The sequence below is a fragment of the Suricata suricatta genome, chromosome 6 (genome assembly GCF_006229205.1).
Source record: "Suricata suricatta isolate VVHF042 chromosome 6, meerkat_22Aug2017_6uvM2_HiC, whole genome shotgun sequence".
Lineage (NCBI taxonomy): Eukaryota > Metazoa > Chordata > Mammalia > Carnivora > Herpestidae > Suricata > Suricata suricatta.
This window is the reverse complement of record NC_043705.1, coordinates 41,634,119-41,647,208: the sequence shown is the minus strand read 5'-3', so window position 1 is coordinate 41,647,208 and position 13,090 is coordinate 41,634,119. Positions and strand designations below refer to the sequence as shown.

The following is a 13,090-nucleotide window of genomic DNA, read 5'->3' as shown; positions in this document are numbered from 1 at the left end:
TGCTTTGTCTAAATTCTTCTTTGTAGAGGTGGGAATATGCTTCTTCCCATGAGGTATCTGTGTGGGAAATATCAGTCTGATTTGGAACATTGTGAGGCCTAATCAATAACAGCAGTCCCATTCCCAATATGAGCCAGTAGTAGGAGATACCAGTTTCGCTTCATGGCAGGAGCTGTGCAAACGTCTGCCATTTCCTTGCTGTGACTGTGTCATCCAGCAAGGCTGATGCAGCTCTCAGCCCTGGGGTACAGTTAATTGGAGGATCAGATCACTTCTGCACTGGCATGGAACTTCTTAGTCATCAGCAAAACAAAGAGGAAGTGTTGGGTGATATATAAAGGGAACCGGAGGTCAGGAAGAAGAGAGAAATGTCTCTTTCAGAGGCAGAATTGAGAGGTAAAAATAATCTTGTGTAATGTCATAGTAGGTTCTGCTGGGATGGGGGTGGCATTAATGTGCCCTTAATGTGAAGAAGGAAGAAAGGGATGTGAAGTAGTGTCGATGACCTTGATGTAGTTACCCTTCTGAGACTCTAATTGCTTCATAGGAACAAAGAAATAAATAATAAAATATTGGTCACTTTCCTGAGCCCTGAGGAAGTTTCCAGAGGAGCCCAAGACCATTCATGTATGCTGTTTATCAGTCCTACTTGGTCAGAGCTCAAGACCTGTGACCCTGTCAAGAAGGCAGGGACCCCATCTTTCGCTAGCTGTTAGCCCTCGCCTTATGTAGAGCTACCCCTGAGGCTTGCTTGGGAATGTGACATTGTACCTTCTCCCATTAACGTCTTTGAAAAGATTGAACACTTCCCAGCGCCTTCCTAAAGTCAGACCAGGGCATCACATCGGGCTACAGTCTGAAGACTGTATGTGTGAATTCTGCAGTGTGCAACGGCCTGACAAACGGTAGCTGGTTGTACGTACTTTTGAAAACATCATTTCAAAACCTCAGGTAATATGTGTTCCCTTTGCTGAAACAGATCTGCCTGAGAACTAATGTAGATGAAGTTACAAGTTCTCTTTTCCAATTTCTCTTTTCATAATTTTTCCTCTCCGTCTTGACAAAGAAATGTTCACCTCTTTCCTACTCTTAAATTTCACTATGATGCATTGCTATGAAAAATAGTGAAAATTTTTCCAAAAGAAATTGAAAGGGCAATTTGAAATACTATCTTGGTACAGCTATGAAAAAATGAACCACTCTAGTGATTGAGCAATATATTTTGTGCAAAAAAATTATCAGTTCTTTGCTTTTAACAAAATTGAAGGAGGATGTATTTGAAGTCTACAGCTGAGAGACAGTTGAGAGTGATGTTTGATGTTATGTCCCCAGTTTTGGAATATTTTTTGGCATGTGTCTGCATTGCAAGGGATCTATTGGTATTATCATAACAAAACTTACGCCTTTCCCATTTACCTACTTATTTGTAGCACTTGCTATAAAACTTAAATATAGGAATATAATTTATTCTACAATAAAATATATTCACTCACAAATGAGCAGATTGAGAAATTCACGACCACTTGTTTCAAGATGAATTTCCAATGAAACTTCAGGTTTTACATTTAGCAGTTATCAAATGTGATGTGTTTTGAATAATTATATACTAAACTGTGTGATTATAATGATAGCTCCACTTAGAAGAAAAATTTTAATACTTGAACCGTTATTTGTAGTATATTTTTAACAATTAAATGCCCACTTATATGCTTTTTTGTTGCATAGACATTTGAAAGGGCTATAAAATGCATTAAATTTTTAAATATATTATAAGTATGAAAACAATTTCTTAAAAAAATATTTTGTATGGTTTTTATTTATTTTTGAGAGACAGAGACAGAGAGGGACAGTGCGACAGGGAGGGGCAGAGAGAGAGGGAGACACAGAATCGGAAGCAGGCTCCAGGCTCTCAGCTGTCACCACAGAGCCCCATGCAGGGCTCAAACACACCAACCATGAGATCATGACCTGAGCTGAAGCTGGATGCTTAACGAACTGAGCCACCCAGGTGCCCCTGAGAACAATTTCTAGGTGAATGGAATGGAAATATAAGTTTAAGGGGAAATATTAACAATATTAAATTTCTGGTTGTTAATGAAGACTTTGTTCATACATTTTTTTAATGGATAATGGACACCAAATTGCCATAGCATTTAGATATCATTGGATACAGTTTTAGAAAGTTATTTAACAGTCTTATTTTAAAATGTGAATTTTACAGTGGGATAACCATTCCTGGAATTTGTTTGCTTGTTTATTTATTTATTTTGCAAACTTTTAAAATTATGATGAAAAGAAATACATTTGACTTGATAATATATTAGGGAATAAATATTTTATCAAAAATATTTTAGGGGTGTCTCACTGCTTCAGTCAGTTAAGCATCTGACTAGATTTCAGCTCTAATCATGATGTCATCGTTCATGATGGAGCCCCATGTCGGCTCTGTGATGGGTGTGGAACCTGCTAAGAATTCCCTCTCTTCCTTTCCCCAGCCTATGCATACTCTCTCAATAAACAAACTTAACAAAATATTTTAGATAACATAAAACTGAAGTTTGATAGTCACTGGCGTTGAGCGTTTCTTCCCGGGTCTGACCTCCTATTCTACAAATCCTTAGAGACTATTGTCAACTGTAGCCATAGTTAATCCAAATTTGATCATCAGATATATTAAAAATACATAGAGATTGGAGACCTGTACTTGATAGAATAAAATGTTAGCAGGCAACAATAATCTATAGAGAATTATAACCCTGATGAGAATTATTAACCTGTAGTCTTTTTAATTACTTGAGATTAGAATGTTGGAGGGATGTCCTTGAAAAGGCAAACAGGTATCTGGAGGATGCACGCTGGAAAAGATTGGGGACAGAGGCCTTCGATCTTCCAGGTCATAATGAAGGGTCTCTATTCCATGGACAAACCTATGGGAGAAAGAGGAAAATATAAGAGAAAAATACATTCAACTTAGAAATAAGAGGTAGGGAAGAATAAGTTAGATGGGATGGATTTTTTCTTTCTAAGTTGAAAGCAAGAACAGAAAGGAAAGAAAAAAAGAACTAGTGTCCTAACAAAAAGACAAGCAAATAGGTAAAATTCATGGTAGGATGAAATATGTTAGATTTAAAACAATAAATAAAAAGCTAGTAATAAATGAGGCCAAAGGTTAGAAATAAAATTAAAGCAGATAAGGTATTAAAAGAATAGACTTATGTCATGAAAATAAACATGTAAAGAAAATTAAAGATTAAGAAAATAAATTTAGAACTAAGGAAGTAAAAGAAACTATAAAGCTTTAAAAAAATAATAATCAGAAGGTGAAAATGTAATAGAAAAAGATGGATAGGGAGCAGAAGTTGAGAGTATGGTGACTTAGAGCTGGATAAGCAGAACAGGGACCCTTCTGTCTCTTTTTCCAGTAAGATCTGTTAACCTGCACCCCAGTGAATGGGTGGTACTTATACGGTTAGCCATGTTTCTTTAATAAAATCATCTGAGGCAGGGGAGTGGCTGAGCGTGGCCCCAATCAAGCAACCACCCGATATTTCAATGTTGATTTGGAAACATTTTTCAGCGGGGACATCCCTGCATAGATAAGACAGGTGATGGCATGACAAGGTGACATGGGAGAGACTAGGAAGTTGGTCCTCAGCATCACCTCCATCTGCATCTCACTCACATCTCGCTTGCTTACCTATATTACCTCCATCTTGCTTTGCTTATAGTAGGTTTGGTTGTCTTGGAAAGCTAATGGAGGAAAGTTTGGGGGGAATAAAAGAGCCTGTGCACTGAGTAGAGCCTAGCTTCCTACTACCCCAAATAGAAGCAGGTCTGTGCTCTCCAGCTTCTGATGCCCTAACTGAATAAGGGTTTCTAACATCACTGTGCCCATCAGTGCAGCACTGCAGTAAACGAAAATTCGAATCATAGCCCAGTCCATTGCCCAGTGGGCCTGGAGTGCATGCTGCCCAGCAAATGCAAGGAAGCCCTTAGGGTAGTTTGCTGAGTGTGTGTGGAGGGAAAGGGGCAATGAGATGAAGGAGACTGATAGCATATTCACCAGGCTCAGCTCCGTTTTTTTGTGGTTTGTTTGTTTTATGTTTTTGGTTGAGCCAACCTTTCTTCTAGTAATCCTTAGCCATTTTTTAGCTTCCTTTAGCTTGAGCCACACTGCTCTCAAAGCACAAAGTTTTCTACATGCTTCCATACCTAGATTTGCACCGGGAATGGGGATTTCTTCTCCTAGGCCCTGTAGAAGCTGCTATATCAAAGGGCACTGAGACCAGTGTCTTGCCCTATTCTAGTCTCTTATCTAAGATGTTCAGTAGTAAAGAATACATTTCAGCATAGACATAGATATGCATATGAAATAACCTAGAAAGCATGGATCACTGCTATAAAAACTGACTCTGGCTGTGTCAAGGAATTTGATTCCACTGTCTTTTAGTGAGTGTTTCTTAAATGGGTTACCTGACAGTAATTTGTCAGATTCTTTCTAGGCCTTTTCTCAGAGGTCCCAGCCTTGTGAGCATCATGTCAGTTGGTATGTTTTTCTGGCAATTTTTTATTCCTGGGAAGATCATTTTGCATTAAGATATATATTTCTAGAGGCAGAGAAATGTCTGACTAAACTAAACATTTATAGAAGTTAAAATAAGAATATGTGCTTTTTTAGTAGCATGTCAGAGCTTTTCTTGAAAATCTCGGGCAAAACTATCTGACATAGGTAATAAAACAGTTTGTTCTATAAAAACAGAATGAAAAAAAAAGAACCTCACTAAACTATTACTATATTTCATGCAGAGCTTTAAAAAGTTTGTTACATTGCCTCTTTGGAGAAGTGTCTGTTCATGTCTTCTGCCCATTTCTTTGCACTCATAGGTCTAACAGGAAACATTCAGAATGATCTAGCTTTAAGAAAAACAAGCAGTTAGTAGTGCTTAAGAAGAAATGATTCCGTATCTAATGGATAGTTGATACCTGTCACAACACAGCATTTTATATACTGTTAAGTGAAACTACAATACAATCTAAGTTTATTTTGGGGGGAAAAAAAGTTTGTTACAATAAACATGTTAAAGAGCAAATATTGTGTATTGTAAAATGTCACTAGATCGCTCAAAACCAATAAATACAAATGAAATTCCATTGTTATCTGATCTAACGCATCTGGCCCTCCCTTTGCATGGCTGCATCTCCTCCGTCACTCATCACTCGGTCAGTCCTGTCCTCCCTCTTTGTCTTCCTGTTCCTCCTCCCTTTATTTCTGAGAGTCTCTGATGTTTCACATGCACTGTAAACAGTTGTGTTCCTTGTTGCCCCTCGTCCCAGTCTCTCTCCTAGCTGCCCTTCCACGAAGGGCCACCCCTCAGTGGTGCCCGATCCCTCTCTCTGCGGATGATGTATCTGTGGTCTCTGACACCTATATGTCTAAGATGATGGAGGAACCAACTCCCCTGCTGTATTTTGTTCTGTATACCTGTTTATGCTCACAGTTTTGTTTTGTTTTCAATGAATATAGTTTCTTGGTCATCTGACGACAACCCCTGTCTTCATTTGGGCTAAAAACCAAGCCATCATTTGAAAATGTATGGTGTGTAGGGATATACAATATTTTTTAGAAAGAAAGGTGACAGACACCATAACATTCCCCAAATCCCTACAGTAAAACTCAGTTCAGGCCACCATAACACAATCACATAGAATGGGTGGCTTAAATGACAGGAATTTATTTTCTCACTGTTCTGGAGGCTGGAAGTCTGCAGTCCTGGTGCCAGCATAGTCAAGTTCGTGGTGACATCTCTTCCTGGCTTTCAGACACCTGCCTTGCTGCTGTGTCTCACATGACAGAGAGAGAGAGAGGGTTCTGCTAACTCTTCCTCATCGTATAAGGGTACTGGATCCTTATGACCACAGTAACCTTGATATCCTCCTAAAGGCCCTATCTCCAAATATAGTACTGTTGGGGAATAGACTTTCAACATATGCATTTGGCGGGACACGATTCAGTCCTTAGCACCACTATTCTCTTGTTATTCCTTTCACCTTAACATGCCAACTGCAAATCCGAGGTATAGATCTCCTCCCTAGCTCACCTTCCAAAGTGTAAGCGGTATGCAAATCAACTCAGGGATATAGTGCTGCAACAGCACATAGCCAAATTGCAAATTCCATTTTGGGCACATTTAGGACAACTGTATATATAATTGGTATCACAGAAGTAACTTCCTCTGTGATGTGTAATACTTAAACTTTCTTCTGGAATATTCCTTCCTTACCTGCCACAGGAACCTGCTGATGTAAAATGAACAAACCTTTTAGAATTTTTTTTAAAAGGAAAAGAATTTTATTTGAGCCCAGTTAGGACAGCTTCCCAGAATACTCAATCTTCAAAAAGAAGAGAGTCCTCTGGACAAGGAATGTTTAATATAGGGTTACGTGTATGTGCCTGTGTGTGTGTTCATTTTTTTAAATGTCTATTTATTTTTGAGAGAGAGAGAAAGAGAGAGAGACAGACTATGAATGGGAGAGGGGTAGAGAGAGAGGGAGACACAGAATCCGAAGCAGGCTCCAGGTTCTGAACTTTGAGCACAGAGCCCGATACAGAGCTCAAATTCACAAGCCTCTAGATCATGACCTGAGCCAAAGTTGGACACTTAACCGACTGAGCCACCCAGGGACACAGAGAGAGAGAGAGAGAGAGAGAATTCAACTCAAGGTTCAGTCTCATGAACCGTGAGATTGTGACCTGAGCCAAAATCAAGAGCCAGACACTTAACTGACCAAGCCATCCAACGCTCCAGGTTATATATGTTTTTAGTTACATTAAGAGTTATACATCATCATGATGAAGAACATCCCAGAAAATCACAAACTTTATCTTATGCATTTAATATGTACAAGATGGCAGGTCTCAGAGGTAGGGGATCAGAACTTAGGGAAAATCTTACTCTTATCTTTAGTTTGAAATGTTTCTTTTAGGTTATTTGCTAACAAAGCAGATGTACACCACGCGCATGGGGCAGAAAAAGAGCCCATACTTTGAAGGTTTGGTTAAGTCATTCTGACCTTTGTCAATGTAAAAGTGTAGCTTTCCTGGGCCCACAAACATTAAATGTTGAAAATTTCCTTTATGAAATCCCACCTGTAACCAACTATGCTACCGCTCTCTACGGCCTGTGGAGGCCGCTATGATTAGAGTTAAGCCTGCTGATACACCCTGGAGTTACAGAATGCAAGACCACAAATCTGGACAGAATCAGGCCAGTCGGACCTGATTTTGAATACGAGCTCCATTATTCACTACCTGCCAGGAATTGGCAAGCTATTTAACCTCTCCAGTGCTAAGTTTCATTCTTCAGCTAATGAAGAAAATGAATAATAGCTATCCTGTGGGACTTTTGAAAATTAAAAATTACAAAGTAGCATACACCCAGGATTGTGCCTAGAACACGGATTACGGACATGTTATATGATGCCTCAAAGAAGAAAGAGGAGAAAGAGGAATCTGCCTAAGGGGTACTTGGAAGTAATCACATGATCTTTTGTTCATTGAAAGAAACTATAGGAGTTTTGGAAAAATGAGGTTGGGAAAACCTGCTAGTAAATTAAATAATCAGTGAGGTGCTGAAATTCTAAAATTTTGGAAATTTGGGGTCTTTAAAGGCAGAGTGATATTCTAATATAGTTTCTTAAGCTCTATTAGATTTTATAAATTTTAGATATTCAAGTCATTTATACAAATAATAACCATTCATTTATTATTTGGAGACCTAGAACAATTTATAAGAGTATTAAAGGAGAACTCCAGGGGTGCTTCGGTGGCTCAGTCGGTTAGGTATATGACTTTGGCTCAAGTCATGATTTCACATTTTGTGAGTTTGAGCCCTGTGTCAGGCTCTGCACTGACAGCTCAGAGCCTGAAGCCTGCTTCAGGTTCTGTGTCTCTCCCTCTTTCTGACTCTCCCCTACTTGTGCCTGCTCTCTCTCTCTCTCTTTCTCTTTCTCTCAAAAATAAATAAGCATTAAAAAAATAATAAAGGAGAACTCTAGGGTGTCTTCTTTCCTGATGTTCAAGAAAATAGATTGAGTTTTCCTCTTTGTCTCTTTCAGCCCAAGTCTATATTTGCAAAGCCGGGTAAAGAGACCTGTGCCTGGGTGCCTCCAATCTCCTTTCCTCCTGTCTTTGCCGCATAGACTCACTTTCCTTCCTTCCTTCTTTCTCTCTCTCTCTTTTTTTGTTTTTTTTTTTTTTGTTGTTGTTTTTCGTTTTTTGATTTTAATCTGGGACACTCAATAAATTTGCATGTCATCCTTTGGTAGGAGCCAGGCTAATCTTCCCTGTATCATTCCACTTTTAGTCTATGTGCTGCAGAAATGAGCACCAGATTCACTCAAAAGAAGACATGCCACACCTTAGGGAGGAGGCAAGCAGTAGGACCTAGCAGTGGAGCATGTAAGACAACTCAGCGTTTCCCCCCAGAATTTGGGGAACATGAATAAGTGAAGCGTGGGCACATATGAGTGAGTACATCAGATGTCAGGGGACTGAATGTATTTGTGTCAAAAGAGAACAGAGAATGCTATCCACTTATTGCTCTTGTTTTTGAAATTGCTTTTTTCCTCTTTTATTTTGTTATTTTATTGTCTGTGATCATTGCAGAAGCATCAGAAATTACAGAAGAGAAGAGTGGTTTCTCTGGAAAAATTATAGATGGTGATGGATGACGATGTAATTGTGTGACAGTAAAATGCTGTATCAAGTACTGAGCTCCCTGCTAGATTATAGAAAGAACACATGAGTAGATAAAAGCACAACAATTTTCTTTTCACTGTGTCTCAGGAGAAAACAATGCAGATCAGCATAGATGGAAGCAAATGAGATTAGTTAAAAGAAGGAACTTAAATAGCATAGACCAAGCCAGAGTAGTGATTGCAAAAGGGATGACTCACATAATAAATGCATAAATGAGAAAACGTGTTGTTTCATCTTAGATTTTATTGGTAATTTTCCTGAGGTGATTTCATGCTTTAGGAAGGAATCACACGAAATGGAATGAGACAAAGAGCTGATAATGATATGGTTAACTGAATTAAATGATTCTAGACCCTGAATTGCAATTTCATTTCTATTTTCTAGGTCAGCTCTGTACATTGTTTCAGGGAACTGAGTTGGTTGTAAAAACTACTATGCTATCAGGAGATGGCTCAAAAACACCTCAACCGTGTAGAACTACCATGCAAGAATATCCGTGTACAGAGACATGCGATATTTTTTTAAAGTATGGGTAAAAATTTTAGGGTTATGTAAACTACTTACATGCCCTTAGTCACCATAAAATATAAGATAGAATGCACTTCTAGGGCATCAATTTTATACATGAACAAAGAATAGGTCATACACACATGTATTTACTATCTCCTCGCTATTAAGGAGTCATGATTAAACATATATTCTATTTGAGTTATCCAATATCTTAATAGTATAATAAAGAACTTCTTTGGAGAAAGAAGCTTCTGCTAAAAACCTGCTTTTCTGAATCTCTTTGAGTTGGGCAAAAAAGGAAACCAAAAAGGCCCAGAAGTCACAATGCAAATGTGTTCAAGGTTTATTAGGATTGATTCAGTAGTGTGTTTGGTTTTCTATCCTACATTAAGGAATGGATTTTGCCTAGAGGGTAAGAATTACCTGCAATTCTGCTCTTTTATTTTTAGTCAAGTCAGTGCATAATGATGCGTTAGGTATAGAGAATAGTAGTCACCAAATGCCCTTGAAAACTCAGACAAATAGACCACATCACATTTCATTATATGACCCTGATGAGGCATGACATTTATATTGAGATAAGAAATACCAATATAATTGAAGGCATTGGAAACGGCCCTTTGAGGAAAGATGATGAATTATCCATTGATTTAATCTAAGAAGAGGATGGAGAAATAATATGGGAGGGATTTGATTTCATATGCACTTGTCCAGGAGACTGCCTCTTATCAGTTGAATGGCACATTCCTAGCAGTTCATGTGGCCTGTTGTTGGATGAGAGAGTTAAATGAAGAAGCTCAAAGATCTTCCTATTTTAAAGTGGAAGAGTGGAAAATGAGGAGATTGCACAGTGGAGGTTGTCTGTGCCTGTTAGTAATGGTGCCTGGATTTCTTCTAATTGAAACAGTACAAAGAGAGCTCAGATCATCAAAATTTTGCTCTGCTGTGAGAAGTAGTTACGGGTAGTGGCATAAACACTAGAGGTAGACAGCTTGGTTTCAAATGCTAGCTTCTCTCCCTCATAGCTGTGTGACCTTGAGCCAAGTAGGTAGCCTCTCTTTGTTCTAATATTCCTCATTCATGAAATGAGCACAGTAATGAGGCCATAAGTCTTACCTCACAGTTTTGTTTCAAATATGAAATGACTCAATATTGTTAAAGTATTTAGGGCATTTTTGATACAAAGCGACCCCCCCATAGATGTTAATTGCTGTGGATATTTGTTTTTTCAAAATAAAAATAGGTTTATTATTTTTCATCTGCTCATGAAAGAAATGTGCTTATTATTGAAATGATAGATTTTAGAGAAATAAAGAAGAAAAAAAGTTATTTGAAATCACTTTACCCTCAGATAACTATAGTTAACATTTAGGCATTATCCTTCAAGGCAGTTTTCTGTATGTCAAACATGCCTAATGTATAAAATTATGTCAGGTACATCTCATGGTGCCAAACTTCCGCTGGTGCCTACTCCATTCCACCCCTAAAATAACAATACAAATTAACCTGTGACACTGTTATATAGCAAAATCCAATGCTTCTGGAAGGTAACATCTTCTACAAAGTTTTTCATGAGTATTTCACTCTCTTTTGAGTCCTGTTATTATTGTACTATGTGTTCATTTGATGGGGCCCTTAATACATTTTGCTTCTCATACAACAAATATTTATTGAATATTTTTACTGTGTCAGGCACTGTGTAAGATGTGGTATGATAGTGATGAATAAAAGAAGTAGGGTCCCTGCCTTAATGGAACTTAAGTATTTGGGGAGAAAAGAAGGAAATGCACTAATCAAATAATCACACACATACATGTACAATTTACAGACAGTGATAAATCTTATAAGGAATGTTCCAGAGTAATGGCTCTATAATAAATTCACCTATAGGATAAATTACAAACAACAGTAGGAACTATGATTGCAGAGAGACTATACCTGAAAGAATAATTAGGAGAGGAGAAAGGAGGATGGGGGTAAGGAAGGATAGATGGAGAAAATGTGAAAACACTAAGATGCTCTTTTGTTTTTCAAAAAGAGGAGAGTAAGTTGTCTATCCTACATAATGTCTTTTTTTCAAGTTGATTTATTGATTTTGAGAGAGAAAGAGAGAGGGAGGGAGGAGAGAGAGAGACAGAGGGAGAGAGAGAGAGAAAGAATTCCAAGCAGGTCCTCCACTGTCAGTGCAGAGCCTGACAGGGGGCTCGAACTCAGGAACCATGAAATCATAACTTGAGCCAAAATCAAGATTCGAATGCATAACTGACAGAGCCACTCAGGCACCCCTCCAACAAAAAGTCCTGTGGTTATATTAAAGTTTAACAATTCTATCTTCAAGTTATTTTCTTCTGTTGACATCAATTGCAATTAAATGTAATAATATTAAATAAAAATAGTAGTAGTATATAATTCACATTTTTAGAAAAATATTTCTATAATTTATCTTTCTCTCTGTCCACTAAACCATCTATCATAATACATTCTTAGAAAGATGTCTGGAATCATGTTTACCTAATATTTATGCTTTCTTTCTGGTGATGAAATTGTATAATTGCTTGTTTTACTTTCATTTTTTTTCCTTTTATGTAAATTATTTAAGGTAAGTATATGTCAGTTACTTTAGAAAAGTAGTTTTCCTTAAAAAAAGAGACTGAGATTCAAGCAATTATGCCAAAAATGGTTGTACCAAAAGCTCTCTTAAAAGTTGTTGTGGGGGCACCAAGTGGCCCAGTCGGTTAAGCATCTGACTTTGGCTCAGGTCATGATCTCACAGTTTGTGAGTTCGAGCCCCACATCAGGCTCTGTGCTGACAGCTAACTCAGAGCCTGGAGCCTGCTTCAGATTCTGTCTCTTTCTCTCTTTCTGACCCTTCCCTGCTTGCACTGTGTCTGTCTGTCTCTCAAAAGTAAATTAAAAAACAACAACATTGTTGTGAAGATTAAAAATGATGTAGGTAAGATGCTTGGCATAAAGCCTGAAATACAGTGAGTGCTACACAGGAGGGCTATAAATTCATTGTGAGTTTTTGATGGATAAAGAGGTAGGAGAAGCTGCATGGAGGTGATGGCTGACCCAGTTTGGAGCATTTGGGCTTGAAAATCAAGACGGTGGTGATATGGATGAAGAAGTTCAGAGAATAAAAGCAAGGTTATAAAATAGTTTAATGGGATGGGTATGGAAAGAAATGGAGCAAAGAAAAGCAGTGCATTGGGAAAAGCTTGCTTATAAATAGTTTTCATGATCCTTATTATTATATTGCAGTGGGAAGATAGGCCATACTGCTTTATGTTCACTGATTTGTCTACTACATTTTCCTAATCTCCTCTGTTAAAGAAGTCTTTAATCCAAAGTCTTATAATCTTCTTTTTTTTTCTTTTAATACTTTCATAGTTCTGTTTTTTATTTTATTTGTTTGTTTGTTTATTTGTTTTTGAGAAAGAGAGTGGGGAGGTAGGGGCAGAGAGAGTGGGAGATACAGAATCCAAAGCAGGCTCCAGGCTCTGAGCTAGCTGTCAGCACAGAGTCCAATGTGGGGCTTCAACTCATGGGTGGTTAGACCATGACCTCAGCTGAAGTTGGACAGGCACTTAACTGACCGAGCCACCCAGGTGCCCCATAGTTCCATTTTTTACATTTAAGTTTTAAATCCATCTATAGTTGTGATTATGGTAACATCATAAAGAATTATAACTCTTTTTTTCTAAACTGATAACCAGGCTCACGTCACCATAGGTAAATATAGCCGTATTTTCCTTACCAATTTGAAATGCCACCTTGATTATGATAAAATTGACATGTTTTTGTGATAAGTTTCGTATCTAC

At 38.0% G+C, this 13,090-nt stretch overlaps 1 protein-coding gene and 1 non-coding gene across 3 annotated transcripts in view; one reads left to right on the top strand and one right to left on the bottom strand.

Annotated features, from left to right (window-relative positions):
- LOC115294408 (cAMP-specific 3',5'-cyclic phosphodiesterase 4D-like) overlaps positions 1-13,090 on the top strand; it is a 650,465-nt gene that overhangs the window by 88,343 nt on the left and 549,032 nt on the right. The gene's annotated exons all lie outside the window — the stretch shown is intronic.
- LOC115295056 lies at positions 8,281-8,387 on the bottom strand. Its single transcript, XR_003910289.1, has one exon. It is a non-coding gene; the product is annotated as a U6 spliceosomal RNA (small nuclear RNA).